This window comes from Lathyrus oleraceus, chromosome 2 (assembly GCF_024323335.1).
Source record: "Lathyrus oleraceus cultivar Zhongwan6 chromosome 2, CAAS_Psat_ZW6_1.0, whole genome shotgun sequence".
NCBI classification, from domain to species: Eukaryota; Viridiplantae; Streptophyta; class Magnoliopsida; order Fabales; family Fabaceae; genus Lathyrus; species Lathyrus oleraceus.
In genome coordinates this window covers 268,843,597-268,859,207 of record NC_066580.1, presented here as the reverse complement: position 1 = coordinate 268,859,207, position 15,611 = coordinate 268,843,597, and the positions used below count along the sequence as shown (strand labels likewise).

General features: G+C 37.9%; 1 long non-coding RNA gene across 1 annotated transcript; it reads right to left on the bottom strand.

Annotated features, from left to right (window-relative positions):
• Positions 1–8,027: 8,027 nt before the first annotated feature.
• LOC127119111 (uncharacterized) lies at positions 8,028–14,543 on the bottom strand. The gene is made up of 3 exons (XR_007802633.1): positions 14,490–14,543; positions 8,340–8,898; positions 8,028–8,242 (listed from the first exon to the last, which is right to left on the bottom strand). It is a non-coding gene; the product is annotated as an uncharacterized LOC127119111 (long non-coding RNA).
• Positions 14,544–15,611: the final 1,068 nt, after the last annotated feature.

The window sequence follows — 15,611 nt, the reverse complement described above, 5'->3', positions numbered from 1 at the left end:
CTATTGTTGTAGGTAAACTCAATCAAAGGTAAATAACAATCCCAAGCACCTCCCTTTTCCAAAACACAAGCCCTCAAAAGATCCTCCAGTGACTGAATTGTCCTCTCAGTCTGACCATCAGTCTGCGGATGATATGCAGAACTCAATCTCAGCTTAGTTCCCAAAGCCCTCTGCAAACCTTCCCAGAACTTCGATGTAAATCTAGGATCTCTGTCCGAAACAATACTCGACGGAATACCATGCAAACTTACAATTTTCTCAATATACAACTTAGCTAATCTCTCTAACGGATAATCCATTCTGATCGGAATGAAATGAGCCGATTTTGTCAATCTGTCAACAATCACCCAAATAGCTTCAAAATTCTTAATTGTCCTCGGTAAACCAGAAACAAAATCCATACTGATACTATCCCACTTCCACTCTGGAATAGCCAACGGTTGCATTAGCCCAGACGGCTTCTGATGCTCAATCTTTGACTTCTGACAAGTCAAACAAGAATAAACAAAACTCGCAATTTCTCTTTTCATTCCCGGCCACCAAAATAACTTTTTCAATCATGATACATCTTCGTAGCCCCAGGATGAATACTCAGGCCACTACGATGTCCTTCCTCAAGAATACTCTTCTTAAGTTCGGTAACATCCGGAATACACACCCGATTACCAAATTTCAAAACACCATTCTCATCAACTCTTAATTCACCACCTTGACCTTGATTCACTGGAGTCAACTTATCAACCAAAAGCACATCGGATTTCTGACCCTCTCTAATCTCATCCAGAATATCACTCGTTAACTTCAACATTCCCAATTTAACACTATTGTGAGTACTCTCACACACCAAACTCGAGTCTCTAAACTGCTCAATTAAATCCAATTCCTTAACCATTAACATAGACATATGCAATGATTTCCGACTCAATGCATCAGCCACTACGTTTGCTTTACCCGGATGGTAATTCAAACCAAAGTCATAATCCTTCAGAAACTCTAACCATCTCCTCTGTCTCATATTCAGCTCTTTCTGATCAAACAAATACTTTAAACTTTTATGGTCACTGAAAACCTCAAATCTTGACCCGTACAAGTAATGCCTCCATAACTTCAGAACAAATACCACAGTTGCCAACTCTAAATCGTGTGTCGGATAGTTCCTCTCATGAACCTTCAGTTGTCTCGAAGCATAAGCTACAACCTGCTTATTCTGCATCAAAACACCACCCAAACCCAACAATGAAGCATCACAGTAAACCTCAAATGGTTCCGATGGACTTGGTAATATCAGAATAGGAGCAGTAGTTAACCTTCTCTTTAACTCTTGAGAACCTTCTTCACATTTTGAGTCCCAAACAAAGGCTTGCCCCTTTCTAGTCAACATCGTCAACGGTAACGCCAACTTAGAAAATCCCTTAATGAATTTCCTATAATAACCTGCAAGTCCAAGAAAACTCCTTATCTCAGAAACTGACTTCGGAGCTTCCCACTTAGATACCGCTTCTATCTTAGAAGGATCAACAGCAACACCACCTCTTGAAACCACATGACCAAGAAAACTAACCTCTTCTAACCAAAATTCACACTTGGACAGTTTAGCAAATAACTTCTTTTCTCGTAGAACTCCTAAAACCACTCTCAAATGTTCAGCATGCTCTTCTTCAGATTTCGAATACACCAAAATATCGTCAATAAACACCACAACAAACTTGTCTAGATACTGATGGAAAATCCTATTCATATACTCCATAAATACCCCAGGCGCATTAGTCACACCAAAAGGCATTACAGAATACTCATAATGTCCATACCTTGTTCTGAAAGCAGTCTTCTGAATATCCTCAGTTTCCACACGTATCTGATGATACCCCGATCTCAAATCTATTTTGCTGAACACACTCGCACCAACCAACTGATCCATCAAATCATCAATCCTCGGCAAAGGATACCGATTCTTGATCGTCACTTTATTCAGTTGCCTGTAGTCCACACACAACCTCATAGTACCTTCTTTCTTCTTAACCAATAACACTGGTGCGCCCCACGGTGACACACTCGGACGAATAAATTTCTTATCCAACAGATCTTCCAGCTGACTCTTCAATTCAGTTAACTCAACAGCAGACATAAGGTACGGAGCCATCGATATCGGCCTAGTACCAGGTACCAAATCAATCGAGAACTCAACTTCACGCTCTGGCGGTAATTCATTCACTTCTTCAGGAAACACATCAGGAAAATCACACACCACGGCTAGATCGCAAATCACTAGTTTATCTTTAGCCTCCAAAGTCGCTAACAGCATAAACAACTCTGCCCCATCTGCTACTGCCTCATCATAGGGAGTGTAATACTTCGACAGCTCTGTGAACTTAGCAGCATACTCAGTAACAGACCGGTTGCCCTGCTTCAATTCTAAGAACTCTATCTCTTTCTTTCCTCTGACATCCTCTGGAAAGTACTTCCTCAGGAATCTCTCTCTGAACACCGCCCAAGTGATCTCAGCACTCCCAGCAGCTTCCAACTCAGTGCGGGCAGCAACCCACCAATCATCTGCTTCCTCTGACAGCATATGCGTACCGAACCTGACCTTCTGGTTATCGGCACACTCAGTCACTCGGAAGATCCTCTCGATCTCCTTCAACCACTTCTGAGCACCATCTGGATCGTATGCTCCCTTGAACATTGGAGGATTGTTCTTCTGGAACTCACTCAGTTGACGAGCAGCTCCCAATCCCACAACATTCGGATTCCCTTCAAGTACTCCAGCTAGCATACCCAGAGCCTCAGCAATCGCAGCATCGTCTCTACCTCTTCCAGCCATCTCTATTCTGAGTTAATCCAACAAGCTAAAACAATAAGTACTGATAGGGTTACACAACACCTATCACATACAGGGAAACAGAATAATTACGACTCGACTCGACCGACTATGCTCTGATACCACTAATGTAACACCCTTCTAAAATACCCCAATAATTAATTAAAACAACAAAATATGAATCAGAGTAGATATGCAATTTCAGGGTGTCACACTTGACACTTCACACCATTCACCAAAATAACTTGTCATGCTCATTTATTAATCAAAATAAAACATTGCACAATTCGCAGCGGATAGAAATCTAACAACATGCAAACCATGTAACACATTACATGTAAAATTGTTCAACAACCAAAAATGAAAACAAAGTAAAACATCCCGTCCCGATGTTACATATACCAGAGCATGACCCACTAAGGAACTACACTAGACTCCAAGCACTAGCTTCTACTCAATCACTGCTCATTACCTGAAACATAGTTGTAAGGGTGAGTTCCTCAATCGATATAATAAGCATTATAAAATATCATGTAATGCTAAGTAAATTAACACATTCATCACCCTAATCATATCACACATTCAGCAACGGCCACATCAACTCATAATCATACTCAACACAAACACAAAACACACGTATAATATTGGAATACATCCATTCATATTATACGCCATACATACATTATGAAATGAGATTCCATGCATGCGGTACCGACTATTCGTGAACACATAGTTCAACCTCACAGATCAAACCCAGATACGGCTACCAAGCTCACTAGTCCCACTCATTTGAGACCTAGTGACTCACTCACTAATTCCTCACCATGGGAATTAGCTACCACCATAAAGGTTATGCTATGCACGCTAAATCACCTAGCATGCAACCATCAACAACAATCCACAATGGACATATGCTCACACTCTAAGCCATAAACAGTCCATCCATAATTGCATACATAATAGATATATTCACAGCATTATGCATACCATCGTACATCATCAACATATTTATCACAGAATCATATCATGTCATGCCAAATAATAAATCACAGTATTAGCACACTCTACTAATACCTATACCGCTCAAAACAACGGGAAATGATCCCTACTATATCATACATCAGCTAAATTACATCACTCAGCTGAAACGACCAAAACTGCACAACAACAGCTCAGAAAAATCAAACTTCTGCCCATACACGTATGCCTCATGCCCATACGCGTATGGCACATTTCCTAGCCAAGCCCATACACATTCATGCAATATATCATTCACCAATATAGGCCAATCATCAAATATGTACACATAATTCCATTCCAAAACGTACACAATATTTAAATATCAATTTTTCACTTTTCAAACAGTGTTAACCTGTTAACGCATTTGGTTAACTTGTTAACGCAAGACATAATACAATTTTTACAGTATTTCAACAGTGTTAACCGGTTAACGCCCTGGGTTAACCTGTTAACGCAAGACAGAATACAAATTTAACAGTTTTTCAACAGTGTTAACCGGTTAACGCCCTGGGTTAACCTGTTAACGCAAGACAGAATGCAATTCTAACAGTATTTCAACAGTGTTAACCTGTTAACGCCCTGGGTTAACCTGTTAACGCAAGACAGAATACGCTTTTTGGCAAATTATAACAGTGTTAACCTGTTAACGCCCTGGGTTAACCTGTTAACGCAAGACAGAAAGCTGTTTCTGCGCTAACAACGAACAGAATGCAGAATTACCCGTATTTTTCGCCGTTGGAGGACTTCCGGACCTCCGATTTCGATTCCGTAAAAAGCTACACGTCCAGAAAATTACGACTCACCCAAATATAGATTCATTCACAGTTTTAACATAATTTATTCATCACAATTTCTAACCTTATTACATCTAATTCCTACGAATTTTCTTCAATTATAAACCCATATCTCATTCATCCATAAGTTCACAATTTGCAGCATTCATCATCCTAATTAGAGTCAATTCAATGGCTTATTACTACCCATTACATGTTAACCCATAATGCCCATTAAACGACGATAAACCCCCCTTACCTGAGTTAATCCGGCAAATCCTTTAACTTCAAGCTTTTCCCTTCTTCAACCCTTTTTCTCTTGCTCTTCCTTTTTGCCCTTTTTCCACTTTTTAGTCGCTTCTCTGTTTTTCACGTGTAAAAACCTTTTTACTAAATGGGACTCTTTACTGATTCCAAAAATCGTTCCAATTCCAACTTTATTATTCCAATAATAATAATCCAATAATATTCCAATTATTTAATTAAATTAATAAATATACTAATAATAATATATATGAATGGTTTATCTTTTATTTTGAAAAATAATACCCTCTCATTCATATTATCATCATAATATACTATTAAACTTAAATTAAATAATTATCATATTTTATCGGGGTGTTACACATAACCCACAACCTAAGCATCAGTCAACAACAACAAATTGACACAACAACGAATTCGTAACATTAATTAGACGGAAAAAAAAGAAGAAAAAGACTTGCCGAAAAAGTTGAATACGGGCCGACAAAAGAAATATCCCAACGCAACCACCTCCGACCAAAATTTTCTTTCTTCCACCACCCTTCGACCCCACGAGTCTGAACGCGACCATCATTGCAGACCGTGATTCCACTCGCTGGAATTGTGTCACCCCTTCGTCGGAATCACGCGTCGCTACCGACATTCATTTTCTCCGAAAAAACACCTCTCGGTCAATCCATTTTTAATTCCATTCACGCTCTTTGATTTGCTTTTATGGTTTGAGAACAAGTGATATATGGAGAAAGTGATAAAAAAGGAAAAAGGAGAAGAAAACGAATAAGGAAGAAGACGAAGAGAAAGAGGGAGACGACAAAGAGAGAGAAAGTGAGGGAAAAAAGAGATATTTTTTTGAATAAGGAAAAACAAAAAGGAACCACCACTATCCAACACGTGGCAAAAGAGTTTGTTCTGATTGGTCATAAGAGGTATTTAGTCGATTACTAAAGGCTTTTTTATGTGTATTTTGAAATGTAACCAGTTGTAGAAGACCCGTGCGTCCGGACGGATATGAGAAAAAGTATAAAATATAGTATTAGATATATTGATAGCTAAATTATATTTAAATGCACATTAAGAATAATATTTATGCAAGTTTTTTTTTGGATCTAATTGATTGTATCTCATGTAACTTTATGAAGTATTTCAGTCAAATTTTAAACATTATAGTGAAAAATTTGAAATACATAATAATCAAGATTTTGGACTTTTTATTTTTAGAGCAATATTTATGCATGACTTATTATTTGAATCTAATTGATTGTGTCTGGTGTCACTTTAGAAACCTTTTTATATAACAGGGGAAAAAATGGAATCTAATTTATTGTCTTCCGTTTCGCATCATCGAAAGCAATATATATGTATGTTTTCTTGGCGGAATCTAACGGATTGTGTCCCGTGCGATTTTATGAACTATTCCAATCATATTTTAAAGATAAAAAATTATTTAAATATTATATAAAAATAATTAGAAATAAATTAAAATTTGATATATTAAATTTTACAGCATTTAAATTTTAAAATAAATTATATTTTACACTTTCTTTAGATGCATTTAAACATAAATCTTTCTCATGAAAAATCATCATCGCTTTATCAAATATGAAAAAAAAACATAAAAATAGATCATGAAAAATCATCATCACTTTATCAAATATGAAATAAAAAACATAAAAATAGAACAAAAAGAAAGCTGATTTTTGTGTATCTCCCAAAGACACATACACCAGGGCATTTCTAAGTAATTGTATTTGCCCTTTTTTGTTTATAGTTGACTTTGTGCATGAGTGTATGTTTTGGATCTATATTAAAAGCCTTTTTTGTTTATAGTTTACAGTTGACTTTGTATTTGCCTTTTTTGTTCATACACGCTACATATGCATATATAACTTAACTAAGTTATACTTCTATTTCCACTATGGCATTAAAATCCATTTGTGGTATACAACCGCTTCCTATAGTAAAATTAAATAATTCTGCCAGGTTTCTCTGCACCGACAGTGTGCATATGAGAAGTATATTGGGTCAAACAACTATGTTGCATTGGTAATTTTCCATGATAATGGTCATGTATATTTAGGATTGAATTTGCCCTTTTAAATAAATGTTGGATTATCTCATTGCTTATTTTTTAAATTTGAGTTTAATATGAATAATTCTCCACATGGTTTTATGACTATATGACAGAGTTTAAATTTTATACCAAGCTTTTATATAATGAAAGAAATTCATTAGTCTAGAACAAAAGTATATACTGCAAGAGAAACATAAACTTTTACAATACTGGAAGAATATATGATGAAACTTTCATGACTTTTTTATCACATACCCCCTTTTTTGAAATAATATTCTCAATATACCCCATTTTAAAAATAATTTTCCAGAATATCCCACTTTATTCCTTTAACTCGCTCATTCAAAGGACGAGTTGCTGAAGAACGAAATATGAAGGTATTGACTCGTCCATTGGTTGGACGAGTAATAACATGAATATTAATTCATTAGATTTATTAAATTAATTTAAAAAACAAAAAAATAACCTTCATTCCCTCGTCCAACCAATAGACGAGTCAATACCTTCATATTTCGTTCTTCAGCAACTTGTCATTTGAATGGACGAGTCAAAGAAATAAAGTGGGGTATTCTGGGAAGTTATTTTCAAAATGGAGTATATTGGAAATATTATTTCAAAAAAGGGGCAATGTGATAAAAAAAGTCAACTTTCATAGACTTGCAGTCCTTGAATATTTATAAAAAATGTCATAATATTTCTCCTATGTCTTTTCAGCATGTTAGTATGTGATTCCATCAAATATGTAACTGATATATCTGAAAAGGAGCTGGTTGTTACTTTCTTGTTGGGGATGCATTATGGTGGTGAAATGACAATTGTTATGTCATTTTAAGAACCGCATTGCATGCACATACTTCTAAATGGTGGTCAAGTTTTTGCTGATGGTTAAAACATTTGATATATTATCAATGCAGTTTATCCTTGGCACTGTTTTGTACTTCACAAAGATTGACATACAACAGGACATTTCAATACCAAGTAACATTATCAATGCTCAAAATGATTCAATATGCACACTGTCCGCAGAAAATTGCAGTAGCTACATTAAACAAATATATATAAAGTACAATATTGTGGCTAATGACTCAGACATAAAATGTTAGTTGAAATCTCAAAACCTATATGACAGTAAGACAAGATGTATTCATTTTGTGATTTTCTATAAATGTGAACATTGGTAAAAGCTAAATATTTATGCCACATAGCCATATCCAGCTGTGAAGTATTGTCACATCTAGTAGATACCATTGAAGAATCACCTGGTAATATATGATGCCATGGTCAATGTAGTGCATCCTACCATCACAATGAGAAGTGTTTGAAACTATTTGCATATGCATTGAAATATAATTGCACTATCTAGAATTTACGGATAGATATTAACTACAAGTACCTTTGATTATCATTAGAATCCATTGATTTATAATGACGCCTACACAGAAAAACAAAAGTCTAACAATCCATATTGTTTGCTCTCAATGCTTTTTCTTCCATTGATTTCATTTTCTTTCTTGCAATCAACTTCAACCCGACTCTGTCGAATTCCCAGTTTAGGCAAACCTCAATTGAATCCATCAAGCAGAACACAAGCTTCACACCATTTATGTACATGAAAAGGTTATTGTATCTAAGCAGTTCTAGTTCATATGACCCAATAGTGAAATCAAAGGGAAAAAGACTGAACAACATCTTAAGGACTAAGAACCCCCATTACAATACATCTCATTGAGCCCAAGAAAAATAGAAGATGAAATCGATCATTAAGTTGAATCAGTTGGGATTCTTTTGAAATAAGTAAGAAAATCAAAGTTGAAAAACCAAGTTAGCAATATAAAGTAATAACATAATCCAACCATATGCTTACTTTGTTATAAACCCTTTGTCCAATGGCTTTAGAGCCTTCAGGTCCATGATATCCAACATACATAACAACCATGTTTACAAGTAGTTCCCTAAACAAAACCAACCAAAATCAAATAAAATCCTCAACCAAAATCTATTCTACAATTTCACTTTGTTTAAAACACACTTCAAAACTTCAAAACGCACTAACGTATCCATTAATTTCAAAAATCAACAAAACCCTAAAATTACTAACAAAAGTTAGAAAATCTGCAAGACTACCAATATGTGAAGAGGGTCCACAACATGCTGAGTCAGAGAATGTGGCTGCACAGGAGGGAATAAAAGTTGTTAGTGATCCAGAAATTGTGGAAGCAAGACGTGGCCAGAGGATCAAATATCCTAACACTAGGTTGACAGGGTATAAAAATAACTAGTGGAATTGAGTAAGGTGTGATTGATTTTTGTGAGTCTCTTTCTCTCTCTTTCTGTACCCACTGGTTCGGAATTCTGTTATGAGAAGCTGCCACTACTTCTTTTTGTTATTACAGTCACCATTATATCACTAGCTCTCTTAGTACTGTACTAGGAGTGATTTTCATCTTGATATATCAATAACACAGTGATTATTTTGTTCCTATTTTATTAAGTCATTACAACTGGTGCTCTCATTGAACCCATGGCCGACGGAACACGCTTCAAAACCATTGAAAACCAGATTGCTCAACTAACGGAGACGGTCACCGTTCAGTTTCAACATCCACTGCGTCAACTTACCGACACGGTAACGTCACACAGCACCTTCATCTCAAACACGGCCGCCTCGTTGGTACGCATGGAATCTCTTCTCACATCGTTGGACCAAAAGTCCGTCACCCATGGGCCTTCTCAAGTTCGGGAGCAACCGTTTCATGTTCGGAACGTTCGACTTGAGTTTCCTCGATTTGATGGCACTGATGCGTTAGCATGGATTTTTAAGGATGGTCAATTTTTTGATTATTACAACACACCGGATCCTGAGAGACTCACCATAGCAGCGGTTCACCTTGACCAGACGGTGGTGCCATGGTTTCAGATGGTGCAACGTAATTTTCCGTTCCGATCTTGGCAGGAGTTCACGAAGGCCATAGAATTGGAGTTTGGACCTTTAGTGTTTGAGAGGCCCAGATCTGCTTTATTCAAGCCCACTCAATCCGGATCTGTGGGTGAATACTACTTGACCTTTACTGCGTTGGCGAATCGGGTCACGGGTTTGAATTCTGAGGCAGTGCTGGACTGTTTCATCAGTGGACTTCAACCAGAGCTACAACGAGAGGTAATATCACAATCACCAACTTCTTTAATGCAAGCTGTATCCATTGCCAAATTATTTGAGACCAAATTTCAACCCATCAAGCCCACACCACAGACTTCAATTACCAAAATACCTGGCCCATTTACTCCAGGCCCAAACCGCAACATCAGTTCACAAGGCTCCTCCTCTAACACTCATATTTGCAACACACCCCCCATTCTCCCTAACCCATCTCGTACATCAACCAACAACCGTGCCATCAAAAATATCAGTCCGACCGAGATGCAGCTCCGCCGTGAAAAAGGCTTGTGCTACTACTGTGATGAGAAATTCTCATTCCGTCACCGCTGTCCTAACAAACATTTATACTTGTTACAACTCGACGATCCCAACCCAGATGAACCCGACCCATTAACTGATCCTGATTCCAATCTCTCCACCAACCCACCAAACATCGAACCCGAATTACACCTCTCCTTGAATGTTCTCAATGGATCCACCAAGGTTTGCACACTTAGATTCACCGACACGGTGGGTGGAGTTCCCTTACAAATTTTGGTCGACGGCGACAACTCCGATAATTTTTTCCAACCTCGATTGGCTCGTTTCTTGCAGTTACCAATTGAACCAGCACCTGGCTTTAATGTTTTAGTTGGCAATGGTCAATCTATTATGGCGGAGGGGCAAATTCCGCAACTCACCATAGAAGTTCAAGGTCAAGTCATGGTGATTCCTGTTTTCCTTCTCCCCTTTTCCGGTGCTGACCTTATTCTGGGTTCTTCTTGGCTTGCTACGTTGGGTCCTCACTTAGCAGATTACTCCACGCTTAGCTTGAAGTTTTTTCTAAATGGTAAATTCATTACCTTGTCAGGAGTAACTAATCCTCTTCCGGTTCCAGCACAATTACATCATATTAGGTGGCTTCACCACACCAATTCTATTTCTGAGATTTTTACTATGCATATGTTTTATTTGGAGACTTCATATGAACATGTGTTAGAACTCCCTCCTGACTTGCCCCCTGATTTGGTTCAGTTGTTGCATCATTATCATATGATATTCCAGAACCCCACTGCATTACCTCCTCCACGATCTCAAGATCACTATATCCCTCTGGTGGATGAATCAACTGTGGTCAAGGTGCGGCCTTATCGTTACCCGCATAGTCAGAAAGAACAAATTGAGAAGATGGTTGAGGAAATGTTGAACCAAGGCATTATACAACCTAACACAAGTCCCTTCTCCTCTCCTATTATCCTTGTTAAGAAGAAGGATGGCACATGGAGATTTTGTACCAATTATTGTGCTTTGAACTTGGTAACTGTCAAAGACAGTTTTCCCTTACCCACAGTTGATGAACTTTTGGATGAACTATATGGTGCCAAGTATTTTTCCAAACTAGACCTTCGCTCCGGGTATCATCAGATTTTAATGAACCCAACTGATCGCCATAAAACCGCATTCCGCACTCATCAGGGTCATTACGAGTGGCTTGTTATGTCCTTCGGTTTGTCTAATGCTCCCGCATCCTTCCAATGTTTGATGAACGAGGTCTTTCAGTTTGCTCTTAGAAAATTTGTCTTAGTTTTCTTCGACGACATTTTGATCTATAGCCCTACTTGGATGAGCCATCTTGATCATTTAGAAAGAGTACTCCACACACTCCAACATGTGTTGTTTGTTAAGCTCTCCATTGCTCCTTTGGCATGCTAGAGGTTGATTACTTAGGCCACACCGTGTCGGGTAATGGAGTGTCAATGGACAAAGGCAAGGTTCAAGCGGTTTTGGACTGGACTCCACCCAAGAATTTGAAGCAACTAAGGGGTTTTCTTGGCCTTACTGGATATTATCGGCGATTTATAAAATCATACTCTACTATTGCTCTACCTCTCACTAACCTCTTGAAGAGGGATGCCTTTCATTGGGATGAAGCTGTAGGTTCTGCTTTTGATCAATTGAAGCAAGCTGTTGTTACCGCTCCGGTTTTAGCCTTACTAGACTTTACACAACCTTTTGTATTGGAAACTGACGCATCAAGTACGGGTGTGGGAGCTGTGTTAAGTCAACAGGGCCATCCCATAGCTTATTTTTCTAAGAAATTGGGTCCTACTGCACAAAGACAGTCCGCTTATGTGAGGGAGTTTCGAGCAATCACCGAAGCTTTGGCCAAATTTCGTCACTATCTTTTGGGTCATAAATTTATCATTCGGACGGATCAAAAGAGTCTCAAGGCACTCTTAGAACAGACTTTACAGACACCAGAACAACAGGCATGGCTTCATAAATTTATTGGTTTTGACTTCACCATTGAGTACAAACCCGGGAAGGATAATATAGCGGCTGACGCTTTATCTCGGATTTGTTTGATAGCTTGGTCTGAACCTCGCACCCAATTTTTAACTGATCTTCGTTGTGCCTTACAACTAGATCCTCATCTGAGTGTTGTGATACAACAATGCCTAGATCACTCTAATTTGGACCCAAACTACTGTGTTAGAGAAGGGTTATTATATTGGCAGAATCGTTTGGTTATTCCTGCCCCCAGTTCATTAATTCAACACATATTAGAGGAATTTCATTCTTCCCCGGTTGGCGGTCACTCTGGCATTACACATACCATAGCTTGCATTGCATCTCAATTTGTTTGGCCTAAGATGCGTCAAGCTATCAAGACATTCGTCCAAAACTGTATGGTGTGCCAACAAGCTAAAACTCCCACATCTCTTCCCGCAGGACTACTGAGCCCTCTTCCAATTCCATCACAAGTATGGGACGATATTGCTATGGATTTCATCACCGGGTTGCCACCATCTCAAGGGTTCACTGTGATCATGGTTGTTGTGGACAGACTTACAAAATATGCCCATTTTTTTCCTTTTAAATCTGATTATGATAGCAAGAAAGTGACAGAAGTTTTTATGAACAATGTGGTTAAACTTCATGGCATGCCCCTTTCCATTGTGTCGGATCGTGACAAAGTTTTTACAAGCAACTTTTGGAAGCACCTATTCAAAATATATGGCACTACTCTTGCGATGAGTTCGGCGTATCACCCTCAGTCCGACGGGCAGTCTGAAGCACTTAACAAATGCCTTGAGATGTATTTGCGTTGCTTGACCTTCAATACGCCAAATCAGTGGTCCAAAGCCCTCTCTTGGGCAGAATTCTAGTACAATACATCATACCATATCAGTGCTGCTATGACACCTTTTAAGGCTCTTTATGGGCGCGACCCTCCAACGTTAATTCGTTCTAGAGGCAGTTCTGAAGATCCGCCAGATTTACAAGCTCAATTGACTCAGAGGGAAGAATTACTTGTGCAACTTCAAGCCAATCTGCACAAGGTACAACAAACCATGAAGTTGCAGGCGGACAAGAAGCGAAGACATGTCGAGTTCAAGATTGGGGACTTAGTTCTTGTGAAATTACAACCATACCGGCAAACTTCTGTGGCTCTTCGCAAGCACCAGAAATTGGGACTGCGTTACTTTGGTCCATTTGTCATCACAGCACGAATTGGCGCAGTCGCATACCGTTTAGAACTTCCGGCGACAGCAAAAATCCATCCAGTATTCCATGTTTCCCAACTTAAGGCATTTCAGGGTCCACACACTCCTCCCTACATGCCATTACCTTTAACAACTTATGAAATGGGACCTATTACGCAACCTGCTGCTGTGTTCGATACACGCATCATTCTCAAAGGATCCACACATGTTCCACAAGTCCTCGTCGGTTGGATGGGCTTGGATAACGCTGACGCAACTTGGGAGGACAAAGCTGACATGGAGTTCAATTACCCCAATTTCAACCTTGAGGACAAGGTTTTCTTCGATGGGGGAGGTATTGCAAGACTACCAATATGTGAAGAGGGTCCACAACATGCTGAGTCAGAGAATGTGGCTGCACAGGAGGGAATAAAAGTTGTTAGTGATCCAGAAATTGTGGAAGCAAGACGTGGCCAGAGGATCAAATATCCTAACACTAGGTTGATAGGGTATAAAACTAACTAGTGGAATTGAGTAAGGTGTGATTGATTTTTGTGAGTCTCTTTCTCTCTCTTTCTGTACCCACTAGTTGGGAATTCTGTTATGAGAAGCTGCCACTACTTCTTTTTGTTATTACAGTCACCATTATATCACTAGCTCTCTTAGTATTGTACTAGGAGTGATTTTCATCTTGATATATCAATAACACAATGATTATTTTGTTCCTATTTTATTAAGTCATCACAAAATCATACCCTGCAAGCAATCACAAAAAAAGTTCCAAAGTATTCAACTTTCATACCCATAAGATAAAATCAGATTTTACACTCAATAACAACATAAAGTTTCAAACTTTGAATCAAAACCAGAAATAATATCAAATTAACTAGGAGATTCAACCATAAAGAGATGAACTTACCTAAATATATTTCTGTCGAAGATGAGAGTGATGAGAGAGAACACAGAGGAACCTGTTTCAGATGAAGTGGAAAAACAGATTTAAAATGTCACAAGAATGATTAAGAAAATTATCAACATCATGGTAAAACAGATTTAATTACTTAAACACTCTGAAATCACAAAGAAATGGTTCTCATATCTGAAAACGGAAAGATAATGAAAACAAACATATATAATATCACATAAAATAGAAAGAAATACGAAATAAAATAGAAACAATTATGAAAACAGAAAGAAATGGTTCTCATCTCTGAATATAGCAGATTTATTTACTACTCAACTCTAAAAACAGAAAAAAAAGGGTTTCATCTCTGGAAACAGAAAGAAAATGGATACACACATACAAAATATCAAAAACATCGATGTCGATTCTGGATACAAACAAACAAACCATACTCAAATAAACAAAACCAGAAACAAAATCAAGAAGTTGAAGGAATAAACCACACCATACATAGACAAAATCAAAGTTATAATAATCACTTTTGACTCATAGAAAAAATGGTTATAACATGTTCATAGTAGAGAAGAATGAAATGACCTTCAAATCTTTCCTTTGGTGTCGAAGATGGATGAATAAAACGCGAATATGAAGATCCGAGGAACCAATATCGAAACCCGAAAATGGCAGGATTGTGAAAGGAAATGTGGAAAAATGGTCAAATGAATAAAGTTAGGGTAAATGAAGCTTTAACTGGGTAAGAGTGATAACTGAACTTTTTGAAAAATTGAAAAATGGAAATGAAACATTCAGCATGTCGCCACTTGGCCATTTTTATGCTTTTCATTGGGCAATGACCATAGTATTAGTGAATTACATTTATGGGCTTTGGTAAGTATTATTATTATTTCTAATGAAGGCCATATTTGGTAGTTCTTAGGTATGTTTTGTGCTTAGTTAGATAGTTGATGAAATGGTATATTAAGGAGTTCTTTGGCATCTTTGAATCTTAGTTAGATAGTTGATTTCATAATTGGAAATTAGGAACCCCGTAATTTTCAACCAACTCATCACCTAATCTCAAATCAAAATAAAAACGGTGCAAAAAATAAAGAGATCGACTGCACTTTCTTCACAAAG